The sequence below is a fragment of the Tyto alba genome, unplaced genomic scaffold (assembly GCF_018691265.1).
Source record: "Tyto alba isolate M040663 unplaced genomic scaffold, T.alba_DEE_v4.0 Super-Scaffold_14, whole genome shotgun sequence".
NCBI classification, from domain to species: Eukaryota; Metazoa; Chordata; class Aves; order Strigiformes; family Tytonidae; genus Tyto; species Tyto alba.
Genome location: NW_024881276.1, coordinates 27,873,526 through 27,898,448, shown reverse-complemented (window position 1 = coordinate 27,898,448; position 24,923 = coordinate 27,873,526). Strand labels below are relative to the sequence as shown.

At 42.2% G+C, this 24,923-nt stretch overlaps 1 protein-coding gene and 1 long non-coding RNA gene across 3 annotated transcripts in view; both read left to right on the top strand.

Annotated features, from left to right (window-relative positions):
- Positions 1-3,130: 3,130 nt before the first annotated feature.
- Positions 3,131-8,714, top strand: LOC122152940. Its single transcript, XR_006164932.1, has 2 exons — positions 3,131-3,261; positions 6,931-8,714. It is a non-coding gene; the product is annotated as an uncharacterized LOC122152940 (long non-coding RNA).
- An 11,355-nt stretch (positions 8,715-20,069) lies between these two features.
- Positions 20,070-24,923, top strand: part of DYRK1A (dual specificity tyrosine phosphorylation regulated kinase 1A) — an 89,976-nt gene continuing 85,122 nt past the window's right edge. Inside the window, exon 1 of one of the 2 annotated variants that reach the window (XM_042788604.1) lies at positions 20,070-20,265. The gene's annotated coding sequence lies outside the window, so the exon portion shown is untranslated. Of the gene's footprint in view, positions 20,266-20,318; positions 20,971-24,923 lie in introns of those variants that run through there. The other variant, XM_042788603.1, reaches the window with a different exon arrangement.

Here is a 24,923-nt window from a genome sequence, read left to right as displayed (position 1 = left end):
CTTTTATGCATGATCTCTTTTGGGTCATTATTTTAACAAATATGTTTAAGTTGTTTAGAATAATCAGGCTTCTATATTTGCCTCAACCCAGAGCTGAAATGTGTGCATTAATTGGTACAGAATGATAGCATTCATAACTTGGAATAAGAAGAATTTAGTCTATGCAAATTGGGTAAACGTCCATAGGGGAGCTGAAACATACTTTTTTTCTGATTTTTTAATAGTTTTGAAATCTTTGCTTAGAGAACAGCGGTATACTTAAGGAATTCAGTGGGGGAAATTGTACAGGTAATACAAAGTCATGACAATAGAAATGTACTTGAAAGTTCACTACTTGCCATCAGAAGACTATGGAATACGTACTACTGAAAGAGATCAGAGATGATTAAGTCTAATAAAGCAATAATTTCAAATATTGTTCATGTATTGGACAATTTTTAGAGCACTGCATGGTTTATATAAGCATATGCTTGATAAACTGAAAATTGTTTTTCAGAGCACCTTAGTAGAAAGGCTGTTCTTTATTCCTAAGAACACAAAGGCATTAGCTGAAGAAATAACTGTAACTGATACGCTAAACACCGGGAAGCATATTGAAATTAATTATCTTTGGTGGAGGAATCATACTAAATCCCAGCACTGTAACTCGTAAGTGGTAGTGTTTCTGAATGCCTCAGAAATTAGGAAGATAATAAAGAAGAAATTAAAACCTCTGTGCCACATATAGGGGCCATATAGACATTAAATCTTATAAATGTTTTCTAAAACATTTCACATTGCACAGAAATTTCTTTTTCATGAAACTTGTCCTTTAAAGTATATCAGACTTAAAAGAACTATGCATGTGTATAAATGAGAAAAGCTTACAAAAGACAAGAAAATACACCTATTTGTTCAATGGTCAAGGTGGAAAAAGCTAGTCAAGATGAAACTAAGCTGAGGAGAAGTCCGTGCAGAAGGGCCAAAGAAAGCCAGATAGTATGTCATGTTAAAATTGAGAGGTACAATAAAAGTAAATTCTCAAAGTCCTGGAAAGAGGAGACATAAATAGAGTAGAAGAATGCAGATGTACATTCTTTGTCTATGTTAATTAGAGGGCCATATTCAGCCACTAGAAAATAAGAACAAGGACTAGATTCTGTGCTATTGAAACATACAGAGCTTTTTGTGTTAACGTCAGTGGTAGCATGATGAAGACTCCTCTAAAGAGGGTAAAACCCCTGCAAACTAATGCATCACAGGAAATATAGATATCTAATTTTATTTGCGCCAGGCAACAGACAAAGCCATTCTGGAAGCTGAGGTGTTGAAAAAGCAGGAAATGGTGATAGGAAGGCAAGAAACTAAATGCAGATAATCCCATAAACTAGATAATATTGGTCAAGGAATTTGGAAGGTATTTAAGAATTAACTAACTAATTTTCCAGCAAAAATGCACTATTTTTAAGGAAATTACTTTAGAGTAAATGTCATTAAATAGTTTAAAAAGGGCTTGAATTGACTGAAAATTTCACTAAGCTTTACTTTCCTCTCAAAAGAATTAGCAAATATGGAAATTAATGTTATGAAACATGTAGGGGGTGACAACCAACAGTGGATAAAACAAAACAAGTGATTTAGATATTAAAAAAAAATATTGAAAGAGTCTGTCAGGAAAAGAAAATAGTGACAGGCAAGGCCTTATCCTGAATAAAAAGTACTTTAGGATCAGATAAAAGCCTGCAGATATAAATGGTCATTCTTCCTTGTGCAAAAGGTTGGTACTAGGTGTTGTGAGATTTTGTATGATGATGTGCAAGTTGATATCTTTAAAAATATTGTGGAAAAATAAATTCTTAATGAAATAGTAAGATTTGCAGACTTCTCTGTGAGAACTGATTGATAAAAAGGAACTGTTTGGTAAGGTACCAGCCAGCCTATGGCATGATACAAGTACGTAGAACAAAACCCGTAGAAAGTTGCACATTCCTACTGAAACTCAAATATTCTACCAGCAGCAGTAAATTGAAGTAGGCAGTGTTTATAAAAACGTGGTGTTTTTTTTTTCTTTGTAAATAACATTAAAATATTAAAATAATCACACATAATTAATGTGCAAAATTGACTAACACTGATAGCACTTAAAAAAAATTTGAGATTTATATAGATATTGAAAACATCCACAGTCATATTAAACAAAATGTTGCCCAAAATTTATCTGGGAGCTGGATACTCCATAACTCTCATTCATGTTTTTTATGACATGTCTTATGTAGATGGCAAAATCTTGGGTCAATCAATTCACTCGTTTGATCTCACTTGATAATTTTTTTATTCCTTTAGTCATTAAGCCCAGTATTTAAGCCAGAGCAGCCACTTACAGGAGCAGAAATTGCCATGTTTTCCCAGGAAACAAGCATATGTGCTTGCTAATAATGCAATATAAACCTCATATTTTACATCAGCTTTTCTAATCAGCAAGCTTTGCATTGCTGAGTTTCATAGTGACCTCAAAGGAGACTTGAATGTAACAGGACTTTTTATTTTTTTTAAACATTGATTTGGGACTGAAAAAAAAATTATATCAGCAACTGATATCAATACCCTGAGCTATTTACATTATAATGTGATATAAATAGCTTTTAAAACTCCAAAGTCTAAAATTACAATTTATGGATTAGTTTTTTTCCTCTGATGTTTCTTATTGCTGTTTGTAAGGAGTATGTAAATGTGCATGAAATTTAAGGTATGTTAAGTGACTAGATATTTACAACCTTATTATTCTGATTGTTGGATTGTGGAGCTAGCTGAGATAGTATACAGACCTGTTTTAATTTTCTTTTCACATGAAATTATGTAACTTGGTGCCTACACCAGCTTTTTCCTTTGGCATATTATAGTTATGGTGGCAATGAGATACCATCACAAAATGTTGAGTGTCACTACACGTTTTTAATTACATACTTTTCTTATGTTTGGATGGCAATATTTTAAAATGGGGCAAGGGATAGTATGGAAATTATTTTAAACTTTCATATAGACACATACACACAGTAAAGTTATCTAATAATTTTCAAAGGCAATAAAGCAAGTATATGCATAAGATTCTTAAAAACTATGCTAGTTTTCAGGTTCAGATCTCTTTCAGCATTGTAGAGGCAGATCCTCAGCTTCTGGTTGAGCAGGACTTGGCATTGACTAAGAACATTGGAGGAGAAAGAATCGAATCATTGTGGAGAAGATTTCTGTTGACAGGAAGATGCAAAGTAACTCTTCTGCAAGGTAAATTCTAGCCTCTGTATTCAAGAGAAACCTAGTTTTCATCCTGTTGCTAATAATGGGCTATTCCAGCTTCTCAGAACATTATAAAGAAAGACGTATAAGAAGAGGAAGCCAGTATGCATAAACAAGGTGAGGGAGGTTATTAGAAACAAGAAGGTATGCTTTGGGAACTGTTTTGGAAATGCAGAAAACAGATGGGTTCATAAATTCTGTTACATTAATACAATAAGGCAGATCAGAACTGAACTTGAGGAATGACTTGCAAAGGCATTGGGCAAAACCCAAATAAAGCCCAAGTCCTTTTCTGTAAGTATCAGGAGCAAGAGGCTTGCCACATAGTGGGTAGGGCCTGTAGACCATCAAGTTGCACAAGGAACACTCAGAGAAAGCAAGAGCATAGGAGACAAGACTACATTCACGTTGTCGTGATTTGAGCCTGGTTGGCAGCCAAACACCACGCAGCCGCTCTTTCCCCCTTCTGGTAATGAGAAGGGACAGATGAGCCAGGCTTGGGGTTCGAGATAGGACCAGGAGGGGTAGATCACCCATTATGGTCATGAGCAAAAGGCAGACTCATTACGGGAAGAAATAAAAGAACATATATTTATTAAAGACACTAACAACACATAACAGAGTAGGACAGTGAGAAGCATTGCCACATATTGATAACACCTTCCCCTCACCCCTCCCTTCTTCCCGGGCTCAGCTCTGCTCCCGATATCTCTACCTCCTCCCCCCAGTGGCACAGGGGCAGGGAATGGGGGGTGCAGTCAGTGTTGCTGCTTCTTCCATCTTCGGTGGGGGTAGCTTCTGGAACTTCTTCCCCTGCTCCATCGTGGTCCTCTTCTCACAGGAGACAGTCCTCCACAAACTTTCTCTGACATGAGTTCCTCCCACGGGCCTCAGCGTTTCCTTACATTGCTCTGGCGTGGGACACCAACTTTCTCCAACTGGAGTCCCTCCCACAGGCTGCAGCCCTTCCTGAGCTACTCTGGTGTGGGACATCCCCACATGCTGCAATCCTCCCAGCGCTGAATTACAGCAGCGGGGCTACCTTTTCCCATGAGACCCCGGCCTTCTTCGGGCACAGCACCTTGATTATCCAGGGGAAACACAGGCCGTAAATCAGTGTCTGCTCCACTGCAGATCTTCATGGGTGGCAGGGGGGGGGTGCCCTGCCGTCTCACCACAGGATACAGGGGGGTCTCTGCTCCGGCACACCTCCCCCCTCCTTTCTTCCTCCATTCCTCCACTGACCTTGGTGTTCACGCAGCTCCTGCAGCTCCTCACCACATCCCTTCTTAAATACATTATTGCAGAGGCGCAGCTGATTGACTCAGTTTTGGTGCAGAGGTGGAGCGGACTTAGAGCTGGGGGAGCTTCAAGAAGCTTTTCACAGGGGGCCGCCCCTATAGCCCCCTCCCCTGCTACTAAAAAACCCCACCACTCACTCAAACCCAGGGCACACGTTCTTGTATCTGTGTTGACAGTGCAACAGCTTAGAGAAATCCCCTCCAGAACTTTGCGTTATGGGGAATTTAGCAGATCTACCTCAAATGTAAGTGCAGGGCAGGAAAGGTTAGGGAACAGATAAAATAAGCCAGACATCATGGGGACCAGGTGGCCTCCATCCAGGAGTTCTAAGAGAACTCAGGTGTCAAAAAGCTGAAGTACTAACTGCAGTGTGTAACCCTTCCCCTACTAACCAGGCAGGGAAGGCAAACATGAAAACCCAGGCAACTACACACCAGTGAGGCTCTTGTGCTGTCTGCCTCGACCAAATAACTAGTATCTGTCCTACAAAGCAGAATCACTGGACACATATAAATACAACATATTGAGGAGGACAACACAGCTTTTGTTGCATTATAGCAAGTGTTGCAGATCTATAATTCTTTGGTGATGTTAATTCTTTGATGTGGACAAGGGAGATCTCATGTTTAAGTGTTACCAGGATTTTCAGGGGCAGTGAGGTTCCTAGACAAAACTTCATTTGAAAAACAATCAAACAAGCACCTTTATGCAACAAAAAGCAAGAGGATTGGATCAAAAAATGGGTAAATGACAAGAAACAGAAATAAAACTGAAATAAAAGGTCAGTTTTCGTAGAAGAGGGAGATCACAAGAAGAGTCTGCAGGGACCTGTGCTGTGAGTTGTGCTGCTTAATGTATTCATAAATGATCTGGAAAAAGAGGGTGAGCAGTGAAATATCACAGATTGCTAATGATACCAAGCTATTCAGGTAAAGGAAAGTTGGAGGACAAATTGTGATGCTGTTAAAGGGCTGACTGTGAAGAACTGAAGAAAGATCTTACAACACTGAGTGACTGGATAATAAAATGGCAGATAAAATTTGATGTTGTTGAGTAAAGTAGTGCACATGGGAAAAAAAATTCTGTATACAAGTACGGGCTGTAAGCTGGTTTTCTGCTCACAAATGAGATCTTTGGGTTCTGATTAATATTTCTATGAAAATATCAGCATGATGTTCCCTTTTACTCAGAAAAACAAACATTTGGAATTATTAAGAGTGGAACAGAGAACAAAACAGAGAAAACTGTAACGCATCCGCCCCAGTATCAATCCATAGTTCTCTACATATTGAGTAGTAAGTACAGTTCTTTTCTTCACATATCAAAAAGGGCATAATAAAACTGGAAGTGATTCAGAAAAGGTTTGAGAAGGATAACCAAAGAAACAGAATGGTCCGGTATGAGGTACAACTATGGGCTCTTAACTCTGAAAAACAGATGACTGAAGGGAGGTACGACAGAGGTCTATAAAATCACCAGTGTCAAAGAAAAGGTAAAGATGGAGACTCTTGTTACTGTCTTTTTCCAATATGAGTATTAAGAATATTAATGAAACTGGTAGGAAGCATGTTGAAAACAAAAAGATGGGTTCCTACATGATTTTAAGCTGTGGAAATCTTGGCTGAAAGATTTTGCAAGATGCTAAAGGTTTGGGAGATGAAACCAATCAACCAAATTAACAGAAGAAAAGTCTGTTAAATATAAGGGCTGTTAAACAAGAAAAATCACCCATTGTCCACACTGCAGAAGCCTCCAAACCACAGATTACTGGACATTGGGAGTGCTTGGGGACAACATGCTTACCTTATTTGTAAGCTCTTCGTTGGGTATCCTTTGTTGGCAGCTGCTGGAAATCAGCTACCAAGCTAAGTGAGTTTTAAGTTCCCAATATAGTAGTTTTCCATGCAAATAATATAGAGAAGAACAGATCAAGAGGCCATGAGGTTTACTGTTATGACATGACTCAGAGTCATTAAAGGTTAGGAGAAAGACTGGTGACTTCGGGAAGAAAAAATCTTAATCCATATAGCTGGAAAATAGTGTCAAAACCAGTTAGGCAGTGAAGTAGGTCATCCGTGTGTAAATACCTAACACCAGCCCTCTGCAGGGAAGGCATGCTGGTGTCTGAGAGTTCTGCTGGTGATGACTGGGACAGCTGCTAGCTACAAAGGCATATCACGGAGCAGAGGGAGAGAATTAACTTAGAAAGCAAAAAAATAAAGAAAGACCACATGGTGGAAGAAAGGCTACCACTTTGTAGGAGAAGAGGCCACCTCAAAATCCTTCTCCAAAAAGAAAAGAAATATCTCCATGAATTGTCAAAATCTTTTTTTTTTTTTTTTTTTTTTTTTTTAGGTGGCCACTGCCATTGTGAGAAACAGAAAAGACAAGAGTGAAAATGTGAGAGGTAGTAATGCAAGAGGGAGCATAACCATCAGATGAGGAGAAAAAAAACGTAATTTCCTCTCTTGGTGTTTGTATAGTCAGAACTTCTTTCCTTTTGGATGTATGGTAGAACATGGCATAATTCTTCAATGCAGGCTGAATTTAAACCTTTTTATTCATTTGCATAAAGGTAACCTGAAAACAGATTGTATCAAAGATGCTCATCTTACCTCAACCGTTTGCACATTCACCAAATTATAATGCTTGCCACATTGAACTGTATTAGCGAAGGTTGTAGTTGAGTATCCTTTCTAATCTCCTTTTTTCATAATTTGAAAAATCCTTTTGCATTGGAGCTTTGTGTGCTTTGTTTCAACTCAAGAGTGATGGGGAAACTTAAACAAAATCAGTTATTTTTGACTTATATAGCATGAAGGAAAAATACACTTTCTGTTAGTCACCAGTTGAAATGTTGCACAATCATAATGCAAAAGATTAAATTTGGCTTGTGGGACCATTAAGGAAAGGAAAACAATCTATGTCCAAAGAAAATCAAGTAATTATTTTGATGCTGCAAATATTTTAAACTGGAATATCTATATTGATGCAGTAAAACCCACTACTCATTCTGGGTAATATATAGCTAAAATTGTTTCTAGTGCTATATGAATATCAAACTGCTGTAATACTGATTACTCTCATCACAAAGTTACCTTACACCCTTAGTAATGGCCTTGAAGAATTATTTGGTTCTAACTATTCATAACCTAGTCTTCTGGCATTGATGTTTCTGTTGTAAATGCTGTGACATTTTGGAGGTAGTAGGTCCAGCCCCCCGTGTCTCTCCTACACAAGCAGGGGACTGGGAAGGTAACTGTATTTAGAAGGTTAGGCAGCTAGGAAGGTCTCACGGCTCCATCAGTAGTACGTAAACTCTAGAACTTCAGTGTGATTTGTGTACCACAGATATGTCAAATCCGTATCAGACAGCAAGCGCTTGACTAGAAATATGATTAATTTATGAATAGCTTCATTTTATTTAAATAAATGTTTATTCTTACTATAACCATGAAATTAAACATGTAAAAGAAGATATACTTTGGCAGTCATATCAAAACTATAAGGTGCTTCTATCAGCTCTGAAGAAGCAGTGACTTAACACCTTTTGTCTCAAAACTAACTGTGGCAAAGTCACTGACAGAATTTTGCGATACAACTGGAAGCTGTTGCAGAAAACCCTGTTTTTGTAGTTTATGATACTCTTTTGGGAAAAAGAACAACAAATGCTTGGAAAACTTCCCTAATTCAGAAGTAACGTTTAAGCAATTTTCTTTCTCTGTTGTGGAACACATGCGGCGACACTTGTTTGTTGTCTGTAAAAAAATTGTATATTGTTGTCTCTTTGGCCAAGAACTATATGATGTATGATGCTTAGGGCCATCTGGGGTTTGGGTAAAAATTAATGACACAGAGTTGGGATAGTTACCATAATTTATTATACACTGATTTTACTGCCCAAAAAGCAACATGAAAAAGACAACAAAAACTTCTTTCTTCTGAAAAACTGAGCTAGAAATATTTTTTGATGCTGTTTTCAGCCTTTTAAACTTGCATTTGGTTTGCAGTTGCTTATAAATTTCCCAAACTGAAATATTACCCTTTTCAAAATAAACCTAAATTCTCCCTATTCCTTCCCCTTAACAAAAAACAAAAACACAAAAAAAAAAAAAAAAAACAAAACCACCCAAAACCTATAACAACAACAACAACAACAAAAACCAAACCAAAAAACAAACAAACCAGAGAAAAAGAAAAAGAAAAAAATCAGCCTGAAGCAACACCCAGGACAGAAAACTTCTTCCAAGTTGTTAAAGCTTGGCAAACCTATAAACAATGGAAAACAGACAAACAAACAAACAAGGATTATTTGGATGTTTGCCTCAGCCTGAATTTTCTGGACACACACACAAACAAAACCAAACCACCCCAAAACCCAAAAAACAAGACCAGAAAGGTTTCAGCTGTTTCTCAGAATGAAGTTAGGAGGAAATACATTCCTTTAAGTTTCTGTAAAGCCCTGAGACTTTTAACTGCAAACTCAGTCCTCTGGAACCAGGTTTTCATAATCGGTATAGGTGCTGCCCTGGTGTCACAGCGAATTTTTCTGTTCTTTTCAAGTTTACCCCAAATCTCATGAGCACTCAAGGCTCTGACAACCATGCATGCAAGTACAACATGTCCAAGACACCCAATGTATTCCACATGTGTAGAATATGGCTCTGCACCATGCGTACAAGAGAGTCTGGTCTCAGTGACTACATACCATGTATATAAATCGATTATATTCAGTGTCTGGCTTATTGAACGCTGGCTTTGGGCCCTATTTGAAACTGGGACGTGGTTCTTGCTCCCGGGTTTAGCAAGACAATCCTCCTTATTATCCTCCCCAAGCAAAATTATGACTGTCTAAAGAATCTCAGTTGCCCATGCACAGTAGAAACTTTACTAAATTCCCCAGAGTTCCTGCTTCTCCTATTAATACAGCAGTGGGCTAACTGACGTTGGTTGCTCCGGCATGTGGCAGCATCCGAGTTCTGGGCGCCCAAGCCTCCAGCGAGTGTGGAGAATGTCTCATCTGTCTCTTCAGCATTGCTGCTGCTGAGGCCAGAGGAGACAGATATCAAATGCAAGAGGATAAGGAGCAGGGTTTCTGTGGGTGAGGGGATAGGTACAAATGGGGGAAAAAAATCTCTGGGGTATAGGAGATTATAGAGTCAGTACAGACGAGAGTTTCAGCCTCAGCAACAGAAGTGTCTGTAAGACTAGCCTTGGGCCTCAGGCTTCTTTTGATAAATACTGCTCTTGCTGTGCTTTCTTGGGTTAATACTATCAGCCCTTGCTTTACATCTTAGTACATCCTGTGATGTTTTGTAGTATTAGGACTCTGCCTAATTTAATAAAAAGTTAAGAACTTCCCATAGCTTTTTTTTTAGTGTTTGATCAGGGTAGCTTGCTTTTCAATGTATTGGGGAAGCACATGCTCTGTTCACTGATGACTGGCATTAACCTAGCAATTAAGAGTAGTATTTAGAGTAGTTCAGTACCAGGAAGGGAGAGTCAGTAACTGTAATACAGAAGAGCTAAGTAACACACTGTTCTGTACTCTGTTTCGTGTAGGAAAGAAAATTGTACACTCTGTCCATTCCAGATATAAAGCACGTGTGGAAATTTGAGCACTGTTTGTTTATTAGACTCCCATGTATATAACTGGCACTGTGTAATGTATATTTTATTAAATGAATATAGTCTAGTTCTTCAGAAAATGTATTAATTCACACTTCTAGGTGTCAAACATGGGATTTACTTTTGATACTGATACACCTAGAATAAACTTAAAGAGTAGGTATGTTACATTAATTTTTTTATATACTTACACTACAGACACATCTTGACTACAGCAAAGATGAGGTTGTATTAAAAAAAAACAGCTTAAAATTAACTTGTTGGGGATTTTCTCTGAAGTTAGTGGGGTTTTGATATAAGCATTCACAATATAGTTTTTAGGCCCTTTGAATTTTCTCTATGCTTTTCATTTAGCTTTGTTATAATTTTTAACTGGAAGTCTTCAAAATTATGTTCTGCCTGAAATTTGGCTACAGTAGTCCAGTTTCACATATCTGAGGTAGTATCTTTTAAAAACTCCTGTCAATACATATAAAATTCAATTGAGGCTTATTGTGAAAAGACCTGCTATGACATATAGGTTGGAAGGGTGAAAAAAAAATGTGTTTGAAGTAATTTTTCAGCTTTTGTTTTTCATAACTGAGTTTTATATACCAAGAGATAAACTTTATGTGCTGTGAGCATAACTGTTATGTGCTCTGCTTATAAACTCGATGATGTGTGCACTCATAAGCATGATAGTCTGTGCATTCATAAACTTGATGGGCCCTACACATAAAAATATTAGCTATCTGGAGTTATGTTAATTTTATTCTCCAGAAGGGAAAGAATTTATGGGCAATGCACTTAGCAGAGAACAGAGAAGTGGTTTTCTGCAACCACTGGCATAGTGAGCTTCATGCGCAGCTGCTGCTGAATGAAATCTTTCACATCTCTACAGATTTGCCACCTTTACCCAGTCCATTCTACAATTTAAAAAGTGACAGATTTTTTGTGAATGACAGATTTCTTGTGAAACAGTTTAAAATACTATTTATGAAATACCATCAATGCAAATGCACAAAACCTCGCAACAAATGAAACGGCAGCAGAAGTCCTTTTTCTCCTCCACTCACAATCAGGTTTCACAGCACTTATGCAAACAATACACCTCATCTTCAATTATGCAACCAATGCTTGCCAGTATGCCATCATCCCCAATATAAATCACTTTTTTCCATACATTATATAAATGTAACCACATTCCACAATTAGTAATGGTGCAGATAAAGGTGAGCTGAAGGAGGTCTATACTATTTACATGTAACAGAAGTAATGGGATTGCCAGTAATGCTGAATAAAATCAAACATAGTTCAACATGCTTAGCATCTTGAAAGCCAAACCACCACCACCATTTAAGAACCAAATGCAGATTTAGACATTTATATTTAAACTAGATCTAAGACTTTATTCAGAAATGCACTCCAAACATACTGACATTGATAACACTTGACCACAAGTTTAGGCGATCTGCAGTTACAGCTTTGTTGGTGTGTAAACATATCTTAAACAAATCAGTGTGACTGCAGGAGTTTCAGACAGCCGTGCATCTTGTATTGTCACAGATTTACTCAATGCACAAAGCCTGGAGCTGACCTTAATAAAACAACACGTGACAATACACACTCCTGCAGAGGGAAAACCACTAATAAAGAACAGTCCAACAATCTATTCTGTAATGCTTATGGGCCAATTCTTGCCCAGCAAGTGTTGCCAAAACGCAAGCATCTGGCCCAGCTCAGGATTTCCTGAACTGATTTGGAGACGGTTCAAGCCATTTTTGCTAAGTCTTTTCACAAACGTATCTGTGCTGAATAAATGAACAATCAGACTTCCTGACTGCAGCTCGGGAAGGGAAAGGATGCATTACCCCAGACTCCTTTTTTGTGGGGCTGGACCCCTTGCAAGGTTTCCTAAGACCTGAAAGCCATCACTTCTCCAAATTTTTTTTTTTTTTTTGGTTAACTCATCCTGACAGCTCAGCAGGCAGGTAATTTAGAGCCCAAGCACAAGGGACTTCAGGGTGGAAGTCACAGACAATGACACTAGGAGATAGATAGCCTCTTTAAAAAGATCGGGGGTGGAGAACTGTAAGATCCAACAGCGTCAAGCCAGCCTAACTCATTGCAAACCACCTAGTGACCTTCATCCCCCAATACACCTCTAAAGGGAGCTGGGACCTGACTTAACCACAGGAAGAGCTGGCTGGCTGACATACAAGCACCAAATTGTTCATATGACATTATTCCTCACACGCTGGTGTCCACGCATGTGCTTCCCCTCACAGGTGCTTGTGGCATTCTGCTCCCCCCCGCCCCGACTGTTACAGGCAGCCAGGGGAACCTACGGCGGGAATACTTAAGGGATATCCTTAAGGGATATTCCTTAGCAGAAAAACCCTGCCTGGCAGTCGACACGCTATTTTAGTAGCTGCGCTCTGGCAGGACTACCCCTGCGGGACTTGATGCCACAGGCCTGGTTGGCCATGCCGCGGGCATGCAGTCGTTATCATGATGAGGTGGACAGGGGCATTCTCAGCATAAGGTCAGCACCAACTTTGCCCGTCTTGCCAGTTCCCTGGAATAGCTTGCGGAGGTGAAACTGCAGGCCCCTAAAAAGCGTGCCCTACAAAAAAGGAGTGCTGGCTCACATAGCAACTAGCCTACATTAGTGGTGCCACAGAATATGCTCAAGGGCCACAACAGTGTGGATAGCCAGGGAACCAAGTCTGAAATACACATTATAGGAAGGTAATCTACACACAGCTGATCTGATTTACATGCATACTGGAAACAAACAAACTCTTTTTATTCTGGGTTAGTAAGGTTGAGTGGACTGCCTCTTGATTAGAACCTCAGTCCATCTCTTGAAATTGTTTTCCAACTCCCGCTAATGATCAGCCACCTTGTGATTTGACAGACCCATCTTGGGCAGAGATCTCGAACAAAAGAGGTTCAAAGAAGCTCTGTGAAAATTGGTGTCTGGGTCGAGGATTGATGCTGGTTAATTAGTTAACCGTTTCTCACTTTGGGAAAAGCTAAATAGTTAATGGTTCTGTTTGGTCGGCTAACTGGCCAAACTGCACACGTGTAACCCCAAATAAGTCACAGTTCACAGTCCCTTTTGCTCAACAGATAATGCAGGGTCACGTGCTGGAGCTTTAGGGTAGTTCAAAGGGAATCTGGAAACCTGAAATAATATATTAGACTAGGAGGGGATAGAGGATCTGGAAGGAAAATGGGATAGACAACCAATCATTCTTGCTTCTGCTGCTCCAAGTATGATTTCTTAATATGGTGAAATGCCCTAAGTGGCAAGCTTAAAGAAATGTAATTTAAAACTCATCACAGTTTCTTTCTTTTAGCTAGCAGGAGGTTTTATGGTCATGTAGGCACCTAGCAGAACATACTTCCAAGAACTTTCTTTAACAGATTTGTGAAGTCAGGATACTACAGATATCATGTATTGGAACTTCATAGACAATATCCCTCCTGAGGGAGCACAAGAAGCTTTCTCCTGACATCAAGAACAGTTTTCATTTTAGCCAGCAAACACATATGTTCTGCTACACAACTACAGGGTAAGGAAATTGTTTTTTGTATCTCTGGATAAGCTTCAAAAGAAGCTGCCAGTGAAGCACCTAATTTTAACAGGATTGAGGACAGTTTTTGACTCTTCCAGGAATTCTTACAGGGAAGCAAAAGCTTTACACTCAACAGGTGTAGGCAGATTCAATTTATCTACATTACAATCAGCAGAACCAAATACAAATTTGTAGACATCAATTGTGTTGTTCTAGTCCTTTTAGATATGAGTGAAACTTTATGGTTAAAGTAACACGTCTTTTTTGTCTTTTCAAACATGGGGAAACCAGATCCCTCTAGAAGTTGGAAACAGGATCTAGAGAACTTCCCAGATGGGAAATACTTGACATTGTATCACTTGATTTGCAAGTTTTAAAGAATCACAATTCTTCAGGATGCCTAATTTTAATAGAAAACTGTTCTGCACTCCTATAAATGTATTTAGCATGGGAAGTGGTTTCAGGAGGACTTCTGTGATAAAATTTTAAAGCATACATTTCCCTTAAAACAAGTAACACAGCCTCTTTCCCAGAGCCTTCTTCCCCCCAAAACAACATTTTGTTGGGGAAGGACTTTCAAACTGGAGCGAGGAACTTGTCATACTTGGGAGCATGGTCTTCAACCTGTCTCTTTATAGAGTGAGAACACCCAGGAATACATGACTGCTACTGAAGAGATTATCAGAGAAAACTCAGGGAGCTGCACATTTTTTTTTTTCATAGCAAGCCTCATCCGGTAGCAACAGCAGCAATTCCAGGACCTTCTGGTCCAGAGGCGTGCCAACCTACACAATATGCAGTACTGGCTGTCAATCCAAACCTTGTACTACCAAAGCCGGGCTCTGATGATGACTCAAAAGCATATCTATCTACATTCAAATAGTTACCATGGCAACTTCTCTGGCCTAAAAAGAGATGGACCACATTAGTTACTTAGCAGCACCTTTTTGACAGGCGAAACACAAGCTGCTCACTCCAGATGATGGTTTGATTTAGAATTAAGTCTGTCTGAGAGCTGCCGTGGCGTTCTCTGAAGTGTTAATGATGTAACCCAGAGAGAAGAACTTCTTTTGGGACTTAACTTCAGATTGTGGCCTAGTACCAGAGGGATTAAGCTATATGGTGGCTTTGCCTGAGAAACACAAGTTAACAGAACAGCTGACATCATAATATTTTTTCTGTATTATGAAGAAATCCTTTCTGGGATTTCTGGGTCTTCTGGCCTAAGAAGGCCACTCTTGCAGAAGACGTGCAGGATGCCAAGGATTATTTGAATTGCTACTGGCACAACACATCATCTAGATTGAAACATCTATTCAAAGTACAAATGTTAAGGTCTGGAAAGGTCAGAGTGCCTGCGACTGGTGCGAAGGAAGCCTGGAGTTCAGACAGAAATGTACACACTCCAAAAGAAAAAAACTACACAGCTGCCAAAGGCTTTTTAGGGTTTGAATCACAGAATGAAGGCTTCCAGAACATACAGTGAAGAGGCAAATGGACCCCTCCTCTCAATGTAGAAAGGCTGAAAAGGGGAAGACTGGGACATACTACCCATAATCATACTGCACTATCAGGCAACTGTGTGGCTGAAACAACCAAATGAGTATCTGTAGTTTGAAGCAGGAAGAGATGGATCCAAGCTGATAAGATACTGAGGAGCTTCCATAGACTTGGGAAGTACTTAGCCCTTTAATTAGGAAAACATCTTCATCCCCAAAACGGTAAAGATGGTCTTACTGATATAATGTGTACTCAGAAGGCCACAAAATTTACTATGGACAGAGCTATACTGCTTTAATTCTATGACTGGCAGAACACTGGGTTGAATAACTAAAAAACAATTTTAAAATACTAGTTACGTGAGTAGGACATTCCTAGCTCAGGAGTTATGAAGTCCTGGTAATCTTCCACGAGAAGTGAGGAAAGTTCTGAAATTACCTATTGCTTCCAACATCTGGGAACACAGGTAAGTAAATCTGGTATCATATGCAGACTTGTAGACCAATAATAATCAGAAGCAAACAAATAAATAAGCAGAACTGGCCACTGTGGATGTAGGAAGTGCCACATTTAGCACACCAGTAGTCCATCCTTTCACTATCCTAAAAGAAGCAGCCCTAATGAGCAATTTCCTTTTAATCTTTACTGGGTAGAAGCCTTAAAAGGATGAAAGTAATGTTGTGTTATTTTCAACTTCCCCTTCTGATTTATTGATCTCCTTAAGCTACTTCTTTGATAAAAGAAAAAGTGAATAGGAACACACAAATATTTATTTCTGACCTTATATTCATCTGCCATGCTATATCCTATTGTTCTTCACTTAGATGACAAAGTGTGTGTTTTTTCCCCCTACTACTACTACTACTACTAATAGCCATCAGTGTGAGCTATTATTTGGGCTATGTAGAAACATTGTTTTTACAGCGTACTTTCTGTGGTAGTCCTGCACCTTCAGGAACTCTTGAACTGTTCCAAATACAACCATTTTTGTACTGGTCCTCACTCTACTTTGTTAACAACATGTATGTAAATGCATACCAAAAAATATAGTAAAACAAGATGGATTATATTTCTCAGCATAATCGTACTGAAAGACAGAAGATGCAGAATAGTCAACCAAGGTTGACAGTAAACGTCTGTCCCATTAAGGTACTGTACTTTTATGTTCTGAATGTTGTGTATCATGTCACCTTGTACACACTGAACTAAGAAAACTTTTATACTATTTGGTTGTTTCTTTTACATCTGTTCTATTTCTCTAGACTGTTGTATATTATTTTATCTCTTAGATCTTATTTCTCCATACTGTATTCTTTCCTCCTCATTTTTATGTACTTTTTTCCTTATTTTTTCTCAAGTTTTCTGCTTATTACTGTTTTTTTTTGACCCCAAATATTCAGCTTTCTGAGGGGTTAGTCTCTTAGGAAGAGAAAACCAAGTATTTCTTAGGAGCCTGTCTACTAATTCATAAAGAATGTATGCAAACTCCTATTGTCAGGTGGGATACTGAAACACTGTCAACCTACTCTAGGCGGTTTTTGATGAAGAGTTAAAAAAAGAATGGACTGTCTTTCCTGTCCTGACAGTCCCATCCTTCCTAAACAAAACAAAAAGTCATAACTCATTATTATGTAGAAGAAATTAGCAAGTATTTGGATCCTCTTCTTCCAGATCACAAACTGTTTCACATTGCTCCGTCTTCAGTCTGTTATCTCAGCTACTTCCCCCAAAAGCTGATCTCTTAGAAGGTAATGTCTCTTACTATCATATTTCTTTTTGACCTATTGTATGGAGTTCACTAGCAAAACCAGTTAAAGTGTACCTTCAGCTTTTACCCCTCACTCCCGCCCCACATGTATGCAATACCGACTTCTTGGTTTCTCCAGTACAACCATTTATGTGATGAGTTACACAGCGGATCAGGAAGCTGGCTTGGTTTTAAAATCAAACCCAAACTTCTCTGGATTGAGCAAGATTCTGGCTGAGTCCCAGCTTGGAAGACCCTGACTTCCCAAACATGAGACCCAACCTTCACCCTAGCCATATGGGCAGCACAGGACTCCTAGCTCCCAGTGTCAAGATAAAGCTCTGCCCTGCTCCCACCCTGTGTGCCAGGTTTCCATGTCAGGCAGGATTCTGGTAGAGTCCCAGCCTGGCAGACGCTCCGATCTCTCACCCAAGGCCTAAACCTACTGGCAGCAGAAGACGCAAGACATCCTCCCAACGCATACGGACAAGCAAGTCCATCCTGACTCCAGCTCTAATCCCAGATTCTGTGGCTAAAGCAGGACTCTGGAAGAACTGTGGATCACAACAGCCTTGTTCCTTAATTTTAATGATTACACTTTAGCTGTTCAGGACCTAAACAGAAAATATTGCAGACCATGTGTAGGGTGTGTACATGCTTTTAATGAAATGGACATTTAAGAGAACATTGTTGTACAAGAGAAAAACTATACAGATTATTCATTATCAAGATGACATTAACAAGACAAAAATAGTTGTTTGTGCTTGTAAATAAAATTTAAAAAAAGTCATCACCCTTTAAAGGACATTTTATCTCAGCCCAAGTTGCCACATACCATAAACTTGGGCGTTGCCAGCAAAATAAAAGTAGGAGGCTATGGAACAAGTGCACAAACTCATGAAAACTCTGTGATATTTTTAAGTGTTAGCAAAATAAAACCCCTCAACAACACCCCCCACTCCCAAAGCCCAACAAGTTACACACTATAACATACTCCAATACAGTAAATGATGTGACAACTTTATATGAGCTCTATAGTTACATACATTGAATGATAGAGAAATTACTCTGCCACCACATGTCACCATTCATACAGAATGGCAAAGAGATTTTAGCAAGGATTACAAAATCCTGACTGGGATGGGCTCTGCTGTCCCCCAAGAGCTGCCCTTCCTCACTGATGAACCGGGCAGAGCATGGGCAAGACAGCCAATGCTTTTCTGTATGTTCTGGATTTCCTGTACAATACACTGTGCCTGCAGGTACCCTAGGCCAAAATACAGTGATCCTGACTTGGGAGTCCCTGGGTGGAAGCAGGTGATCCTGTGGGCCTTTGATACGCCGCGGAACCTCTGCGTTGGCTTTCCTCGTCCCAGGGTAAGAACTGCAGTCTGTTCATACTCGAAGGCAAAGACAGGAGCGTCAAAAGCAGCAAAACGTGACCTCAATCTCTCTGGGGGCTCTGGGGAACGAGAAACGACTGCCTAAATCATGGTGCTCCCAGACACCTACCATGGCTTTAAGGTGCAATTTCATGGATGATTTAACCCAACCTAACTGCGTGCTGCTGCTCAGTGGGGTGGTCCCACAGTTCCCCCGCCACACATTCCCGCTGTCTTCTGTGCATCAGTATTTCTCCTAACCCCACAGAGAACTTTTTCTTCTGGATGGGTGTTTCAGTTCGTTTGATCGTTCCTGCTGTTGTAGAAAAAAAGAGGCAGAGGGAGTTCGTGGCTGAAGGTGGAGGGACTCTGGACTGCTACTTCCAGCTGCAACAAAATTTTAGCTTGGTGGAATTGCATGTGATACTGCATTTCTAAAGCAATGCTTAGATTATTTGGGGGACCTATGGCTTTAGTTGTTACTGCAGCTGTCTCCCTCTCCTTGGCTGCTTATTTCCACCTTTTAAGCCAAGATAAAAAATATTAAAATGGGAAGAAAAGCAAATGGAACAAGTGTTAGTAATATGTCCCAATTTCTTCAAGGAGGCTGGCTGTGAACTAAAGTGACTAAAGCATCACATGTCAGAATCAAAGTATTAGATAAAGACCATACTCTACGTTTTGATCATTGTGGGCATTCCAGAAAAAAAACAAAACAAAACAAAAAACAAAACCCTGTCACAGATTTCGGCTAGCTGCACCAACGCCGCAACTCCGCTCTGCGATTACGAGTGGAACCTTCTCTCAGCAACTTGAAGCTCCATTTACAGGGCACACCCACACCGCGCCAACCAGAGAAGGCAACTCCTTAGTAGATTTTTATTTTCTCTTTTTTTGGGAATATATTAATTTTTTAGAGAGAGGCGGAGGAAGACCCCCGCCCGCCCGAATCCCCCGGACACTCCCCCCCCACCTCCCACACCTTTCCGGCGCGGGAGAGCGGCCTGAAACCACCCTTCAGCCTTCCCGGGGCCTCACCCCGCCGGCGGGCAGCGCGGGAATCCCGGCCTGCCGGGCCTGGCCTCGCCTGGGGCGGCCGGAGGGCCCCGCTCCCCCCGCCCGCCCTCAGCACCGCCCGCCCCGCCCCGCCCCGGCCGCCGCGGTGCCAGCGCCCCCTGCGGGCCGGGGGAGGCGCCGTCGCGGCCCGGCGGTGAGGACGGGGCCGGCGCCCGACGTGCGGCAGCGCCAAGGGCAGCCGCTCCCCTTCCCCCCATAGCGCCGTTACCGGCTTCGCGCCCCGCCCGCCTCCCCCGCGCCAGGGCCATCCCGGCCCGCAGCGGCGCGGCCGCCCAGCCGCCGTCACAGGCCGGAGGGTGGGTGACGGGGGTGGGGGGCAGCAGTTGCCCAGGCGACCAGGGCCCGCCCTTCACCCGTCGCTCTTCCCCGCCCTCCCCACGTCAGCACCGTCTCCCGCCCGGCTGGGGTGGGGCAGCCGGGCCGCGTGATTGACAGTTGCCATAGAAACAGGCTCGCCCCGTCGCCATTTTGTCAGTTAGCTTTTTTTTTTTTTTTTTTTTTTTTTTAAAAAAAAACCCAAACCTCTTCCCGCCTGAATCGTGGGGTTTATTTTTTTTTTTTTTTCTTACCCCCCCACTCCTTCCTCCTCCTTCCCGCCTCCACCCCGAAAGACGATATCGCGCAAGAAAACGAAAGAACACCCTCAAAAAAAACTGTCCCCCGAGGGTCCGGCGGGGACACGCGAGAAGTTCGCCCCGCGCGGGCGGGCGAGGAGAGGCTCGAAGCGGCGGCGGCAACAGCATCGGTGCGGTGCGGGAGGCGACCGGGGCGGCGCGGCGCCCTGGTGAAGCCGGTTCGTGAGGGAGGGCGGGCGGGGGAAGGAGGAGCGGGGGGAGGGAAGGGAGGGGGAGGAGGTAGAGGCTGGCAGGCGGGGGAGGGAAGGAGGGAGGGAGCGAGGAGTTCCCGGGGGCTCGGTACGGCGCTGCGCTTCCCCCCCACCCCCTCCTTCTCCTCCTCCTCCTCCTCCTCCTTCTTCTCCCCCCGCCCGCCCGCCGCTGTCCCCGCGCTGCCTGGCCGGGGCTCAGGCCGCCGCCGCGCCGAGCCGAGGTGAGGCCGGGCCCTGCCGTTGCCGCCGCCGGGCGCTGCGCAGGTTTGGAACGCGCGCCATTTTGTGAGCGATAGAAAATCCAGCCCGGCCAGGAAGCGCCGCGGATCCGCCCGCCGGGCCGGGCCGGGCCCCCCCCTTCTCCTCCTCCTCCTCTCCCCCGCCGCTCTTCGCCGCCCAGAGAGGAAGGCGCGCAGCGGACAGACCCCGCGGCCGGTGCCCCCCGCGCCCCGAGCGGCACCGGCGCCGCCGCCAGCCGTGCGGGCCCGAGCGCGGCGGGGCGGCCGGACTGCGGAGCGCGCAAGAGGGAGGCGCTGCCGCGCCGGGGCCCCTGGCCGAGGCCGGAGGGAAGCGCTCGCTCCTCGCCCTGCCTGCGCCCGCCGCCCGAGGGAAGAGAGGCCTCCGCCGGGAGAAGCCGGGTCGGAGCGCAGGGCCCGCCGCCCCCCGCCACGGGTAAGTGAGACGCCTCGGTCGGTGGCGGGGAGCTGCGCAGCGGGACGAGCTGGTGCCACCTCCCGGCCCGGCGCGGTCGAGGGGGGCGCAGCGCAGGGGGCAGCTCCGCTGCCATCTTAGAGAGAGGAGGTGGGGAGAGCGCGGGGGCCCGCCGAGCGCCGGGCCGGAGCCGGCTGGGCCGGGACCCGTACCGGGCTTTGGACCCGGCCTTCTTCCCCGCCCTCCCTACCGCCGCCCCCCCTCTGGGGCAGGCCGGGCATGGCCGGGGGGGCAGCGGCGGCGGCCGCCTCTGCGGCCCTTTTTCCCCGCGGCGTCCGGCAGAGGCTGTCGCTGGCGGGGTGGGGAGCGGAGCGGCGAGAAGGGCCGCGGGACCGGCGATGGAGGCAGCGAGCTCGCCCGGATCCTCTCGCTCTTATGCGCAACGCCCTGCGGTGGGCGGGTGCGAGGTCTCACCCCGGTCTGGGAGCGGGGAGAGGGGGGCGAGGAGGGCGGCAGGAGTTGAACCTTCAGCTGAGCGGGCACCTGTTGTGGAGGGTTTAGGTGCCCCTGCCTGCGCCCGTGTGAGGGACTTGTGTGGTGGGGAAGTTGGAGGCCGATGTAGAAGGAGTACCTGTGTGAGATGACTGTCATCTGGGCGGGGGGGGGGGAATGTGGGGTGGGGTGGGGAAGAGGAGGGAGAAGCAGTTGGAAAAAGACACAGGGACACACAGACGCTTCTGTGTTTTAATAGCCGGCTGCAGGCTTTTCGGAATTTAGCTTTGTGTTGCTGAAGAAATTGGAGACCTCATCTGATACATAGGGCGCTCCTTCTCTGGAGTGGCATTACCTCCCACCGCCACAAAATCAGAAAACGCAATTAAAAGCACTGTAATTTGCAATTTCGAAATTGCTGCATTTTTGAATCTCAGTCAACTTTGAAGTTTTCAGTTTAGTCTGTCCAAAGACTGTGTAGGGGTTCTTTGATCATGTGTCTAGATTGCTGCTGTTACTTAGTTCTCCTATTACTCCACAGTCATTGGGGGAAATAAACATTCATTGTTCTTTAAAATTAACAAAGACAGAATATCTGACTACAAAATAAATCAACAAGCATGTTTTTGACAACCTACAGTTTTAATCCAAATGAGACCGTGCAGTTAACTTTTGCCAGTAGGTATATATAGTCACACTTACATGGATATAGTATCACTGGGCGGGGGGGGGGGGGCAGGGGGTGACTAGATAAGCAGAAGTTAACAACTTGGTTTTTCTGTTGTGTTGGTATTTCATTCTCCTTTTCTTAAGAAAAAGCATGTGTGAATCTGAAGAATATGTTGATTATATGTGGTGATAAATAAGCAAATGTTTTGTTTGCGGTAGTATTTAATTCTCTGCCTGTAACCAAGCAGTTTAACTTATCTCATTGGAATAGCCTGTAGCCCTAAAAAGTTTTGGTAAACTTGTTCCTCTTTTTTGCCACACCCCCTTTCCCCCAACCACTATAGATTGGATATTTTTGGAAAATTAATTATACTTTATAGAATTTGAATAATAACACTGAAAATAACTGTGAATACGAGCTAGTATTTGTTAACCATTATCTATATATATTTGGTGAACTTAGTGCACATATACATAGACTACTTTTGTAGGCTACGCTTCATGTTTTTGACTTATATGAATTGTTTAGAACTAGACTTATTTGCAGTCTGAAGTAGAATATGTGTGATGTTAAATTTACATTTTCTGCTATGAATTAAAAATTCTGTCAAAGTTTATGAAGCTTATCCAGTTTAATTCATGGTTTTTGAATGTTCTTTGAGTAAAGCAAGTGTATCTTGTTCAGAAATGAATAAAGAGCATGGTCATCTTAAATCAAGAAAAGAGGGCAATTCCTTCTGTTAAATTACTGTGTGCGCATTTACATATGACAGTAGTTTAATATTGTTTCCAGGCAAACAGGTAAGAAAGATAGTTTGTTACACGAGCAGCAATGTTACAGTTCCTGAATCAATACTTGGGTGGATTTAGAACTTGTCATTGGAATCCCCTCCCCCACATTGGACAGTGACAGAGAAGTAGCAACAAGGATAATTTTACCTAATAGCAGCCAAGAGTTCTCTATTTCAGTGTCAATTTATGGGTAGCGCTCACTTACTTGTGTAAAATAATGAGGTAGTCACCAGGAATTTATCAATTTTTAAAGTATGTCGGTTTTCCGTAGACTGGGAATTAACATGTGATGACCATAAGTGACTTCTAATGAACTGGTTGATAGTTTAAACAAAGTAGAAAAACAGGACTGGTATCTAGTATAAACTCTGTGCCTTCTCTATGCTTTTAAAGTTACATTTAATTAGGACATATTTGCTAACGTGTATGCCACATTTTAAAATCTTAATTCTGACGGGGCACTGCAAAGAAACATGTGTTTGGCTTTGCCTTGATGGACTTACTGGGATATTTTTGTCATTTAGTTCAAGTGAGTTAGTCAACAACTTCATATAAAGTGAAAAAATCCCTTTTTGTTTCTGCTAACATGTTTGAAACTGTACCACCTGGTCATATGGTAGTATGCAAAAAGACTAGTTAAATGCTTGAAAAACTGTACCTTTATTTTCTATGATAGCATTTTACAGTTTCATCTGAACTGAAATGGGTGGTGATTTGAAGACTAAAATGTACTATTATCAAAGAAGCACTTTTGTTGCTATAATGAGATTCTCTTTTTAGCATTCCTCTTAAAACCTCTTTATTTCAGGTGGTTTTAACCTTGGCTGCAGGACAGTAGGTTGAAAGGTGTCACAGCTTATGTTTTTGAGTAAGAAGTGGAGACTGGCATATGTTTAGTCTTTCTACAGTAATTTTGAATGCTGTTGGGAGAACTGTTCTCCAAAGTGAAGTAAAAAACTTTCTGATATCTTTGTCTTATGGGAGCATGGGAGACTTGTATAACTTCTAAAATCCTTTTGTAAATAGATCTGCTGTTGTAGAATAGGATTATTTACAGAGAACTGCTGCTTTTGTCTTATAACTGAGTACAATAGATTATTTGTGAAGTTTACAGCTTCATCTTGTTTTTTTTTAGTAAGAGTTTGGTAAGAAATGTCTTTTTTAAAAAATTTATTTAATAACTTTTTTGCTAATCAGACTTTAAGTTTAAAAGACTTGATGTGTTTATTCTGTGAGACTTTTTTTTTTTTTTTTCCCCTAAGACTATTTGCAATAATACAAAAAAACCTTTCTGAGCAAACATGCCTTTCTTGTAAGCTTATGAATGGAAAAAAAGTAAACAAGACATTCTGAGAAGGGGAATACTTTCCTTTTCCTTCTTCACCTCCATGAGTCCTTCAAGAGGAGAGTTATGGGAACTGTAGTCTAGTAATGACTTAAAAACACTGGAGAAACTTTTGATAATTAGAGACAATTGTTACATCCAAAAAGACATATTCTATATGTACAGTAGTATTCTGTTTTCGAGGTGACACAATATACTAATACAATTGCAATCATTAGTTGCATGTAACAATTCATGTAACAGTTTGTAATTGATATCCATTGGTTATCTTTTTCCCTTACAGGGAAGGTAAAATTTGTGTTCGATTCTGTTTTTTTTTTTTTTTTTCCAAGCATGACTGAATAACTCAACTGCTTTTGCTGGCACAAATGTATTTCATTACTTTGGAATAGGTCTCTAGTTCACACTTACCCCAGCTTTATTTGGAGTTTATCTCCGTTTCTCCTAATACTCATATGTATCAGTCTTGTCCAGTATCTGTTGGTGCTTAATTATGGGTTACTTATCTGAGAGCACAGATCAAAAAAGGTGCTCCTTTTTGACTAGAAAGCACATAGGGATGGGACAGGTTAAGTCCCACTGTCTTCATGAGGTTTCCCCTTTCTTGCCCTCCCTTCCCCTCCCTTTTTTTTTTCCCCCTTCCCCTCAGCAGTCTTTAAAGGATAGGTGAGTTTGT